We start from the raw sequence: 14685 nt of genomic DNA, 5'->3' as shown, positions 1-14685 counted from the left end.
TAGGTTTAGTAAAGTGGTTGAGGGTTTTTGAAGCGGGGAAGTACTTGTGTGTCCGACGACCGGGATTCCGCACAACCTACGAGTTCCTAGACCAAGTGATCTAGTGGACTTGCTGGATCTGGGGAACCTGCCTTATTTGAATATCGCAACACTGCACACACACTACACTTGTACTGTCACATCCCAAGTAGCTTCATTGAGCATTGACTACATGATGGGGGATGCAATTGATGATTTATGTGAGTTTAGGCATTGGGTCTTTCTCCCTTCAAGGATTTTGGTGAACAATGGGCATAGGGATTGAGTCTATCTCCCAAAATTGGTTAAGTTGTGTTTATAGATTTTAGAAATCGAGTCTATCTTTCTAATTTCTAGCTAGATTGCTTGTATGCCCTAAATGTTGTGATTGGTATTGATGATGTTAGGAATAGAGTCTATCTTCCTACATCTTTGTCTGTAACCTAAGTTTGGGGAGTCACTAATATTTCTCTTTCTAGGTACCTATTACTGATGGCCCCGAGAACTCTCAAACCGCAGAAGGTGGGTGTCACCCTTTGAAAAGGGGAAAACAAGAAATGGGAGGCCTTGGCATCTCTAGACAGCCTCCCATCCCGGTATCCAAATTGGGGCACTCTCAACGGGCTCGGAATCCAGCAATCATGGGATGTCCTTATCCAAGCTGGACACCTTGAACATTTGTTCTCCTTGAAGCTCGGGTCCTACAAGGCCCTCACAGTGGAGTTCTTCACTATCCTCACAGTGGAGTCCTCGGGGAAGAACATCAAGTCAATGTCCTTCCGCCTCGTTAACGAAGAACACACAATTTCTGTCGAAGAGTTCAATGAACTCTTCCAACTGATGGAAGAAGGTGAGGAAGGCATTCTCGAGGATCCCCAGCCTACGGATTATAATAGAAACGAGTTCTGGAGCTTGATCAGCAGCCAAGCGGTGTTCACCCTGTCCAAAGCCAAGATTAACACAATCAGAAACTCTGTCCTTCGGTACATGGCAAAGGCCTTGGTCTACTACCCTTTAGCTCACACAGAAGCATGCAACATGTCCACAGAAGTACTATTTGTGTTGTGGGGAATGCTCAAACGAAGGAGGATCAACATCGGACATTATATAATAAAAAACCTGGAGAGGCAGTCAAATAGACAGAGCAGCAAGTTGTGTTGTGGAGAAATTGCAGTGGCATTGGCCTTCAAATTTGGAGTAAGCTTTGAGGGAAGGACCCCAGATCCCGGTCCCATGATATTGGACTGGGACACATTTAAGAGGTCGAGCATCATTCTGGTTGATGGACGGGGCGCAGGGTACTTCAGGATAGACCCAAACACGTGCATTAGGTTCCCCGACCCACAACTTTTCGCGGTCAGTGGATGGGGCTACCAGACCAATTGGAAGATGGATACTCCAAACCACTTGGAGAAGATCGAGAGTGACCCCCCTCAAGGGGAAGGAGCCGCAGATGCCGTGCCTAATTATGTCGACCCCGCCTATCTTCCGCAACCGCGTATCCCCGAGGAGCTCATACAGATAGAGACTGCCCCAGCAACTATGAACGAGGATGATGAAGAGCCCGCCACGGAGTATGAAGAAGGCCAAAGCAGCCAGCCCAAGAAGAGCCGACCACGAGGGAGGCCATCAAAGGACAGTTACTTGGCGGAAATTGCTGCAGGAGTTCGATCACTTCAGGTGAGCCGAGACCAACAGGCCTTCCAAGTATACTCGTGAAATGTCTCCACAACGTCTCCAGCTACTTGATCCTCTACACCTTGCACCAAAGGCTGACACAGTCTTCACACACATCTTTGAAATTGTCTCCACTTTGTGCTCACTTGAAAAACCTGGATAAGAATTATACTTCACATGATACACATATACAAAGCTAGATAAAATCTCATCAACATGCCATGAAACTGGATTCTTTATTTTCTTTCAAAACCTCCACCTTGTTCGCCTTTTCACTTTTTCTCTAATAAAATTATCTATGTTTTTCTCGTCATAATATGCATACATCTCATGTTTATTTCATCAAGTTTACAGGGATCTACGCTAAAAGATAATGAATAATTAAAGAAGATTAAGTAAATAATACGATTGAATTAGAGAAATGGTAAATCAAGATCGTTAGTTGTATGTGAAAAAACTCACCTCAGTTAGTCGTAATACTCCATCCCACAGTTGAGTATGCTCGACCAATAATTCATCCCCTCTGCTACAAGCCCACCACGGGCACATGCTCAACTATGATACGAAAATGATTTTTTAAAGATTTTTTGAAAAACTTCTTTGTAAACAACATTAACAGTTAAATCACATGCAACATCATCATCGTTACAAATTACTCCCTCCATCTCGCTTAAGATGACACATTTTCCTTTTTAGTTTGTCCCAACTAAGATGACACATTTCCTTTTTTGGAAATTTTCTCTCTCCAATTTATACATTCAACCACTTATTCTCACTCCTATTAAAATATCCATCTTTCTTTATCTCTCTACTTTAATAGTTACACCCACATTTTCTTTCTCCAATCAAACACTTTAACCAATAACTCCTAAAATCTCGTGCCGGCTAAGCAATGTATCATCTTAGCCGGGACGGAGGGAGTAGAATCTTTAAACCATCACGACTCGTAACTCTTGAAATAGCAACATAAAGTTGTTTGTGACTAAATACAGGTTTTTTCAAAAAGAGTCCAACATGAGTAAGAGACTGACCTTGACTTTTGTTGATAGTCATTGCATAGGACACGATCAATGGAAATTGTCGACGTTGAAACTTGAACGGAAGCCTTGTATCAGAAGGAACTAACAACATCCTAGGAAATAGTTTTAGCCATTTCAACTTTTTGATACTATCACCGGAAAATTCACCGGAGTTATCATCTTGTTTTATTTTCTTATTAAGTTGTTCGTATACTCATATTACTTTTACTAATTGTTTTCCAAAATTTAAAAAAAAATACAAATGAAATTGCATGTATTAAAATAAATATATATATATATATATATATATCAAAACTGACCTGTTGAGTTTTTGCTTTGGGGATTTAGTCGTGTAGACTTTGTTAATTATTTAATTGTTCATTAAAAGATACTTGCATTCAATGTTAAACTCATCAAATCAAAATAACAAATACATAAAATATGAATATCTTACGTAAATAGAAGAACATACTTATGCCAAGTCTAAAGTTTTCATTATTTTATGCAATTTTGTATTCACGTATTAAACTCACTTGTTTTCTGATGCACTAATTTTGTAGGCACACATTCAACTCACTTTGATGGCAAGAAAGTCTCCATTGAATTTTGATGCAAAAATGAAAAGTTTTAATTGTCATTTGCACTTTGCAATTCCATTTGTAATACACAAGACTTTACAAAATTGTGAACTCTAAACAACAAAATTTAAACATAACAAATGCAAGAAGATAATTGGTACCTGGATGGAGAACTGAGGTCCTGAAGAATGAAGAATAGAACTATCAAACTGAGTTAAATCTTTGAAATGGTATTTATATGAAATGTGGGTGCATTTTTTAATCCTGATCAATCAATAAACCATCAATTTTAAATGGGACGCATGTCAATCACTTAAATCAGTCACAGTTTCACATTTTTTTATGTACATGTTCAGTGGACAATGTTAATTTATTCAATTTAGGGAATTATTATAAAAAATGACAACATAAATTAAAACAAATAAATAAAAGTCATAAGTTGCAACAATTAAATACAAATAATCTTGGAATGATTTAAATTCTGGGAATTAGAGAACATTTCATTCTCATCATTCATGGTGAATAATTTTTTGAAAAAAAAAAAGGAGAAATTATAATATAGAAAAAAGATTATATGTGGAGAAAAACAGAGATTTTTTTTGAATAGAAATATAGCAAATGTGATCTCAATTCGTAGAGAATGAAAAAAAAATATTTGAATAATAAATAAAATATTTATTGACCAATGAGATGGTAACAAATGGCATAATCTCAATAGTCAATAAAATAATCTCAACGTTTTTTTAGGATTAAGCATGTAAAAGTAACAATTCTTGGAGAATTCCCATCAAAGATCAACATGAGAGAGCTTCTTTATGTTAGAACGGTTTGATTAATTGTTAGTATAGAGGATAATCAACTTTGCTTTTTTTTTTCATGAGTTCATGTAAAAGAAACAATTCTTGGAGGTTAGTTATTAACCTTTGGTTTGAAGCATGTAATTATTAAAATAAAAAAATAAAGTAAATAAACCTCTTCAGCCAATTTTTGGGGAAAACTCTTGCTGTTCGGAAAAAAAAACCCCACTTTTATGGTCGTATAGATATAGATATAATATAGATTATATTGATTATATTCCCATAATTATATATGGTGAACAACAAAGAAACAAAAAACTATACTACCAAATAAGAAGGATTACATGATATTTTTTTAAAATCAAAACTATAGCAAACATGGTCTCTATTTATAGAGGATGAAATATTATGAATATTGGTATAACTTTTATAATTTTTTAATATAATATATAGAAGATATATAAATTTTAAAAAATATATTTATCAACCAATGATATTATGCCATTTATTACATTGATTTATTCATTGACCATTGATTTTATGGAGTAACATCTTATTACTCAATCAATCACACGCTTCCCACAAAAAAAAACTCGCTTTTATAGTAGTATAGATATAGATATAGATATAGATATAGATTATATTGATTATACCCATAAATATACACAGTGAACAACAAAAAAGACAAAAAACTATACTACCAAATAAGAAGGATTATTTGAGAAGAAAAAATGGTTTTTAAAAAAAAAAATCAAAACTATAGTAAATGTGGTCTCGATTTGTAGAGGATGAAAAACTATAAATTTTGGTTTAACTTTTATAATTTTTTAATATAACATATTGAAAATATATTATATTATAAAATTGAAAATACATAATTGGTGCTCAAAACATAAGATGAAAATTAGAAATAGAAATTTTGAGAATCGGAGAATATATTACCCTCATCACTATTTTTAATGAACAACAAAGAATACTACAAAATAAAAACTTATACCAAAGAAGAAGGATTATATGAAAGAAAAGATGATGTTTTTTTTATCAAAACTATAGCAAATGTGGTCTCTATTTGTAGAGGATGAAAAATTATGAATCTTGGTATAATTTTTACAATTTATTAATATAATATAGGAGTATAAAAGATATATAATTTTTTTAAAAAAATATTTATCAACCAATGAGATTGTGTCATTTGGGACATTGATTTGTGTATTGACCATTAATTTATGGAGTAGCATCTTATTACTCACATCAATCACACCCTTCACTTTTTTTAGTTTTTGTTTTGTTTATGTGTAATATCTAATGTATGATGGTATTTTATTCAATGCCAACTTATCATATCATGCAAGGATGACACGCATAAACCTATCATATCATGTATCTTGCATTAAATTACTATTATATGTGCCAAAAGATTTATACTACAATATACTCTAAAAATTTTCATGAAAGTGGGTGGAAAAATAAAAACTCTCACAGCTTGGCTTTTATATATGTATAGATAAAGAACATATCATTATCATCATCCATGGTGAATAATATATTTTTTTAAAAGAAAATTTATAATATAGAAGAGAAAGATTATACGTAGAGAAAAATAGAAATTTTTTTCAATAGAACTATAACAAATGTGATCTCAATTTGTAGAGGATGAAAAAATATGAATTTTGGTATAATTTTTATATATATTTAATTTAATATATAAAAGATATTTGAATAATAAATAAAATATTTATTGACTAATGAGATTGTAACAAATGACATAATCTCATTGGTCAATAAAATAAATTAAGATAAAGACCACTTGATCTTACTTTATCCAATGGTCAAAAGGAGTTTAATCTATACATATATAAAAGGCGAGTTTTGGCCTTAATTTGAATATTTATGAATTTTGGGTATGGATTTCAATATTTATAATTAGTGTAACACCCGACTTTTCTACTACCTTTTATTTATTCTTGAAGGGAATCGTTTGTGCATCTGAATAAATTTTTCACCTCTGTTTCTTTTGTGGAGAGAATGATTTTGCAATTTGGACTTAAACAATTATTCTTTTGCAAGTCCAATTATATTTCTTAAGGAAGAACACTTATTCTTTTTGAGCCTCAATTCATTTAATTATTTTCTGCAAATTAGTTTTACCTAAATCTGCCGTTTATTTCACAAGTCTGTTTCCACAAAATCTGCACTCTCTAAAAATATGGAACAGAATTCAGATTCGTATATATGTACACGTCTACCTCAATCACACGATCTCTCTCCACTTTTCAATTTCAGAGCAACCATGTTTTCTACTATACTATGCTCTGCAGTTACAAGCGTTACTCTCCCCTCCTGCACGATCAGAATTTCCATTTACACCATGTTCAAACGGCAGTGTCATATGCCACTCTATACTCCCTAATCAGCTCCATAGTTTACAAACTGAGAGGAAACACCCGAGTGAAAGCAGAGAGTTACGTGGATCGAAAATCAGCAGGGATGTATGACGGCACTGCTTGATTACTCGGCGACGGACTATTGCAGTGAGCAGCAGGCAAGGGCGAGCAGCAGCAGTTTGATGTGGCGACCTTCCCTCGAATCAGACCAAGGCGGATCGGTGAACTCCGAAGGCTGGAATGGCAGCGCTGCGGTGGAGCCGTCGGCGGCGCTGAAACGCCATAAGAGAAGAAGGGGTTTACTCGATTTATGATTTTCGAATTGAGAGAGTTTGGGGCTTACTGATCAGGAGGTGGCAGCGGCGAGTTTGAGAGAGAGATATGATAGGAAATTGGAAATGCTTGGTGGTGGAAGATTAAGAGATATAGAGAGAGGGTGTGAGGCGGTGGAAATGCAGCGGCGGATGTGCTGCCAGGGCAGCGACAGCTACAGCAGAGGAAGTGTTGCACCGCCGTGAAAAGGAGGGCAGCGGCGGTGATGGCGACAACAGCGCTCAACGGAGAGGACAGCAGCAGCGCTGCACGCGGCTGTGCAGAGAGAAACGAGGAAAAGAGAGAGCTGGAAGAAAGAAGAGGGAAAAGAATTTGGAAACTTCAAATCCCATTTTGGATTTCACGTGAGGTGAGAAAAAGTTGAAGAAACTATGCGCCTTGTTTATTTAAATGTTTCCGTGAATTAGTTTATAGATATGGGCCTATTGTTTATAGTAAAGGAGATCATTGGAGTTAATCTAGTGTTTGGGCCGGAGTACATCAATGGGCGTGTTTCGAGAACGCAGTGGAACGCATGATAAGATTTTATGCGAACGAGGTGGACTTTTGAACTAAATACTTTCAAGAGCTTTAGTTTTAATATATCGATTTGAGCATCATTTTATGTGATGAAATTCCTTGTAACTGAGATTGCAATTATTATTGATTTTATTCGATGGTGATGTGATTTATGTGCTTAAAGTGAAATGATTAAAGTGAAAGTGATGTTATGTGATATATGTGTTGATATATTGAGTGATATTGTGAATTGCTCGACTTGTTGATGTGATGTGAGATGATGCTCGACCTTGACAGAAACATGATTCAAATACGTTTTATGAGAAAAATGGAGTTGCGAAGGGTATGTCATGCCATGTTTTTGTTTTGAGAAATGCCTATCTGTTTGTTTAGCAAGGGAGTGGTCCCTACTAAACATATTGAAATCGAATTCGGGTTTGACTAGGGAGTGAGTCCCTACTCAGGCTAGTGTACACCATTGGGGAACGTGAGCCGTCTTTTGGGTCGGCCGATCCGGTGATCGAGTTTGCGGCCACATTCTCGTTTCACATGTTGTTGAGGTTGTTGATATTGAGGTTGTTGAGATGATGATGTTGATGATTGCATAGTGGGGAGTGAGTCCCTACTATGAGTTTAATCGAATTCGGGTCCTAGCAAGGGTGCGTCCCTACTTGGACTAGTGTACATGATGTGGACTGTGAGTCATCGAATGAGTTGGCCAGTTTTCGTGCTCGTGGAAAGTGACCCCTTACACGGCACCCTAAAGAACATATATGGCAGTTTCTTAAGTAACCAAAGGAAAAATGGTGGTGTTTTGAAATGATGAGGAAAAGGATTTGAGGATGAGTTGAAAGTTTGTGTTTGAGGTCTTTTTAGTGTTTCTCAGCATTTTAAAGTAAAACCCGAGATTCACTCAATGGCGGCATGACATAACTGCTTTTATAAAATTGTTTTGGCATTTGTTCACTGAGTACATCAAGTACTCAGCCTGCATTTGTTTTCCATATGTCCAGGTTGAGCGGTGACGAACGCGGTGGGTGTTGAGCATAAAAGTGAAGAATGTCTATCAAATGTTCAGAATATGTTGTGTCTTCATACACAGCAGTATTCTAAACTCGAAATGCTTCTGCTGAATGTTGTTTCTTTTGAGTTAATGTATAAGTTGAGATAATATCTTTTTGAGTTGTTGATTGTCGAAATGATACTCTAATTTTATTCGAGCTACTTCTATTATATTGAGTTTTGGTTGAGTTTTGTTGTTTCCCCGTTTCTTTCCTGCTTCTTTAATCCTCCCCTAGTTGCGATCAATCGTGTTTTCTATCCTTAGAAAATGCGGGCGTGACAATTACATCCTTTATTCTCTATATTAAATCAGGCATATATTAATAATATATATTATATGCTAATACAATTTTATAATATGGTTATCAATATTTCATGAAAGTGGGCGGAAAAATAACTTTTTTGGGGATTTGACTTTTATATAGTATAGATTGTTGTTGAAATTATTAGTGGACCATTGAAAGTGAGATTTTATGGATAAAATTAGATTTGAATAATGTAGCACTAACACCTTAGAAAATGTGTGGTCTACAATTTGCCACGTGTAATTTTCGTTTTTATTAATTAAATCGAAAAAGATTAAAAAAAAAACTCCAAATTAGGGTTTTTGATGAAAATATCAATATAGTGTTCCGAAAATATCAATCAATGCTTTGAGAATGTCAACACAATGCTTTAAGAATGTTAACTCATTGCTTATATTGACATTCTACATGTATTATATTGACATATTTTATATAGTATGTTGACATTTCTGCTTGTACAAAAAAATTAAAAAAATTTGATTTTTTTTTTCAAATTTTGACATCGGAACATATGCGTATGATATCGTTGGAATCCTTATGAAATTATCTTTAATTTGATACTCCCTCCGTCCACCATTAAGAGTCCCATTCATGGGTGGCACGAGTTTTAAGAAAAGTGGGTGGAAAAAAGTTAGTGGAATAGGGGTCCCACTTTTATATATTAGTTTTAAATGAAATGTGAGTGGAATGAGTTAGTGGAAGGTGGGACCCTATTACCATTTATGGTAAAAGTGAACCGGGACTCTTATTCGCGGACGGACTAAAATGGAAAAACGGGACTCTTATTCACGGACGGAGGGAGTATATGTTATATGAATTTAAAGTTTTAGGATTTCTTTTAAAAGTTAGTTATAACTAAACATGTAGTTAATTGACATTAATACCCCTATTGATATTTTTTGGAATTAATCCTATGACCTTATTGACGTTTTTCGTTGATCGTATTGACATTTAGGGATTAATGATCTAAGCCCTTAATTTGAATATCTAATGGCTATTATTTAGTTGTAGTTAGCAATTAAGTTATGAGTTAGCAATATAACACTCCCCATGGATGACATTACATAATTCCAAATCAACAGGTGTATATATCATATATGTAAGAGTAAAGGTCAAAACTGGTCCTGAACATATGCTCATTTTACGATTTTGGTCCTAAACTTTATCTTTTGAATTTTTTGGTTCTATACATTTCAAATAGGATCACAATTGGTCCTCCGTTAACAATTCCGTTAATTTTATAACGGTCAACGGATTTAACCCAATTTTGACCGATTGAAACTCTTAATTATGATTTTTAATTCATTAGTTATATCATTAATTATTGTTCTAATTTATTACTCCTGATAAGACAAAACAAATATATTAACAATAAATATACTAAAACCAAATGAAATTAAAATAATTTATGAACGTTGAACACTCTCCGAAGCCCTCTCGCTGAACGACAGCGGTGACGACATGAACAAGTCCTTCAGCTTGTGGCTGACGGCGACGGAGGCCTTCTCCGGCGAGCTCTCTCCGCCGTTGCGATCGGGATCTCAGCGCGGTGGCAGCCTCCTTCGGCCGGCCGGTCCGCTTCCGCCGCGGGTGAGAAGCATTCGGAGGGTTGTGCGGCGGCGGAGATGGATTACCGGGCTGGTGGTCGAGCTCCTGGTAGGGCTTCTGGCGACGGCGCATTGGGTTGCTAAGAACTTGAATTTCTGCATAGAAATTGATTGGAAAAGAAACTAATTTGGGGATTGGGGAATATTCAGGTGGTAAATTGATTGCTAGGATTTTATGTATTTCGATAATATTATAAATAATTTATCATAAATAATTTATAATTTTATTTTAAAAAAATAATTTTGATTATTAAATAATTAAATATTGCTTAAGTTGGCCAAAATTGTGATTAAAATCGTTGACCGTTAAATATTAACGGAGGACCAATTGTGATCCGATTTGAAATGTACAGGACCAAAAAATTCAAAAGATAAAGTTTAGGACCAAAATCATAAAATGACCATATGTTCAGGATTAATTTTGACCTTTACTCTGTATGTAAACTACTAAACTCTTTACATATGATCAAAGTAATTGATCGTTGATATTCTAGTAAATAAGAAATCTAGTAGTATAACATATTATGAGATTATATCAAATATGTCATGTGCATACTTCCGGAAACTATTTTAGAATGCAAACGTGATTTTGGTCTTGTTCGATATTTATAGAATTCACATCGTATTCAACTTCAAGTTCTTGTCCGATACTTGACATGCGTGATCCGACGAGACATGCATATCATCTTTCGAGAGTCGGAAGTTATTTTTTGGATACAATTATTTATTTTTAAACGCTAAGCACTTTTTTGCAATTATGCTAAATATATTAATTATTGATGACATACATTATTATAACAAAATGCAATAGTTGAGGTCTAAAATGTGTAGGTTAATGTTGTATCCAAAAAATGATACTTTGGTCAGGATTCTAAATCCAACGGAAAACGATTACTCCATAATATAAAACCAGAACACAATTATTAATATTCTAAGTTTAACCAATTACAACTTGGAAAGAGTTTGAAAGAGTTTGAAGTTTGAACTATTCATTTCACGAAAATTCAAATAGGACTAAATAGTCAAATGTCTTAGTCCAATATCTTATCTACATGTGCAACAGTCAATGCCATTATTGGCAGCTATCCATAATTCAAACATCAGTCAACTCAAAATTTTCTATAGATTTCATCTTAACATAAATTCTACTCCCTATTGCTATTGTGCAGAGACATTGAGTAGTGTAGTAGTAGTAGTATGTTTGTTATTGAAGTCTCGATTTTGAAATTTTGAATTCTTATTAATCTATGTTACTATCGGTGGATCTCCAGCAACAACGTTATATTTTCGTTGCCACCAATATTTATTATGTTAATAGGGTTATCATCAATTTATAAGCAAAAAAGTGTTGTATAATTGAACTTAATGTCATTTATATATGTATATAATATTTTATTTATAGTATCAGTTTCTATTATTATGTAACTTGGTAACTGAAACTGAACTATGCCGGTAATCGATAGTTTCAATAAGTGAATAAAATATAAATCACATAGCGAAATTATCGACAATTTCAGTATTGCTTAACTCGAAGAGGTCTTACACAACCAATCTGTAACGATTTACTGAGATTGTTTGGTAGGCATATGCAGAAATTGAAGTTTATGCCTGCTACTATCTATGGCATGTGTTTTGTTCGATTAACCTCATGTAGATTTAGGTGAATTTTTTTTTTTTTTTGTTATAACAATATTTAGTTTGTAGTATGTGAATAGTATTAGAGAGTGTATTTGGAACAAAATAAATCTAGAGTAACGTATTTCATATTTTTATTAAATAAATTCCTTGATTATTTAATTTACGGAGATGGGCCATAATATTTAATGATTTTAATTAATTCTTCTCACGGAGAAATCAGTGGCCAATCCTAGAACAGACCAACGCATAAAACATGTTTGTATTGCATTTTGCAACACACAAATTTTCGATTTGGATTATTTGGATTTCATTGGTTTTTTTCTATAAATTTGAATTTCGATTCGATTATTTAGTTTACAATTGTATTTAAATAATATTATTAATGAAACAATACTAACATGTGTTCTTTCTGTCCACTGCTAATGGTCTTTGTAAAGTATGAGAATGATTAAGGAAAAAAATATTTAAAATATTGTTAGTAAAAAAAAGTACAGTAATTTATTTAAGAAAAGAAAATATTTAATCTAAGACTAATTTTTATGAACGGTCCAACACAAAACCATTGATTAGGATTAGAGAGACTAGAAAAGTTATTACTATTTCTTTATTTAGATTATTGGGTATTTTTTAGAAATTTCAGAATTTAGTTCAAAAAAATTAAATTTTTTCATAGAAATTCATATTCTCACAAAATTTGAATCTTCAAACTGATTCAATGTTCACATTCTCCACAATTCGAATTTAATACTCCTATATTAGTATCTACAAAAATTCCAAATTCACTAATAACAAGGGGATTCAAGCAACTTACTCAGAAATAATTCTAAATTACATCCGATTACCTAGATAAATAATGTGCACAATCACTAACTCTAAAGAGTACAAAAGTTCACCATTATTTGATGACCTAGAGTTCTAAAATTAGAAATTAATGAACTGTACCAAGAGGCAAACACATGTGCTTCGATATGAATAATACCACTGTCAAAACCAGGTAGATGGCAATTAAAATTTGCTACAATTGAAATTGTATAAAAAAATAGCAACATGAGTATTTTAATATATGGACATCAAGTAACTTTAAATAAGTTATTAGAATTCATTTATATTTTTATAAATCATTATTGTTATTAACTACTATAAATAGATGATTTTTAAGTAGTAAATTTTACTGTTATCAACGCAGTAAATTTGAACATATTAGAATAAAAAATGAATAGTTTACACATAACATGCATTCTCTCATAATTCACTATTGACCTTTTCCATTTATTTTAAGATACATTTATTTAATTTTATGTTAAATTAAAGTTAGATACTCCTACTTATTTATTTATCCTACTTATTTATTTATGGAAGGAGGAATGGAGGATGAAGTATAAAATATCCCAAATTAATGAAAATGAAACATTCTATGTAAATTAAAAAATTGGAGCTTTTTCAAATAAATAAACCAAAAAACATGTAATTAGCTGTCCCACCACCACCCCTCTGCCAAAACAAAATAAAAAAACAAATATTTTTTCGAAAAAAAAAGAAAAAGAAAATTCAACCCAAAATTAACATTGTAAAAATAGCCGGCTAATGGATATAGAAAAAGCGCACAAACACACACTACACACACCAGAATTCCGAATCCTCCAAATCCGTCTGCAAAATCCACACACAAGAATCATCAATTGTGTATTGGATTGGAACCAATCTGAATTCATCGGATTTATATACATATATTAATTTATATATATATACCTAGATTCATCGTCTCAGTATACCCACAGTCTCTCTGATTGGCTCAATTATTCAACGCGCCCTAGATCCACACACACAATTATTTACATACAGATCTTCCCGCTCTACTCCTCCGATCTCCTTTCTCCGAGCTCGTTGCTGCTTCTCTCAATCAGGTATTGTTGTTGATTTCTCACAGCAATGGAACTAATTTGTGTTTTTTTTTTGTGTGGAATTGGAGTGGAGGCGAAGGGGTTCATTTAATGTGGGAGAGGGGATAGGTTGGTTGAGCTTGCCCGTGCTTATAAATGCTTCCTTTTTTCCAATGATTGTTTTGATATCCGAGGAGCTGGCGTGCGCGTGTCGGTGGGGGAGTGGGATTGGATTGGTAGCCTTTTTGATGTTTGGGGATTCCCGATTTTGTGTCGAATTAGGTTGGTGTTGACTTTTTGGTTGCAAAGTTCCTCTTTTTCTTCCCCTGTTTTAGCAATAGAATCTGAAGTTTGGGCGGCTTGGGAAAGTTGAATCTGTCGAGATTTCATGCTATACTTGGTGTTATTTCCTCGTTAGCAGCTTTTTGACGATGTGATCAATGTGTGGGTACTGATGTGAAGTACTGTTTGATTTTCCCTTTATTGACCTTATCTTCAATGAGTAGATCTCTTTCTTTTCATTGTTGAGTTATTCCTCTTACATGGACTCTCGGTGATTTGAACTTTATGATAAGATTTCCTTTTTTTTACTTTCTTGTTTTCTGATCTTGAGCTGGGGTATACGTTGCAGCACATTTTAATGGTAATGGTATGATTCATATGTAAATCAAGCATTAACTGATCTAAATTCTGTAATCTACAACTAAGATGATCTGAAAATTTGGTACATATTTTGGTTGACTGTCAGCTAGTGTTCCACATAAAAGTTCACTGGAAACTAGAGATGTACTTTAAACTTACCTTCAGGCTTCAAGTAATAGTGATTCTTGATTTCCGTGCAGCTGCGAATGATTTGTTAATATGTCTTCTCTGCAGCTTCAGTTTGATA

The sequence above is a fragment of the Salvia hispanica genome, chromosome 5 (genome assembly GCF_023119035.1).
Source record: "Salvia hispanica cultivar TCC Black 2014 chromosome 5, UniMelb_Shisp_WGS_1.0, whole genome shotgun sequence".
In the NCBI taxonomy this organism is placed as follows: Eukaryota; Viridiplantae; Streptophyta; class Magnoliopsida; order Lamiales; family Lamiaceae; genus Salvia; species Salvia hispanica.
This window is presented reverse-complemented; position numbering follows the sequence as displayed.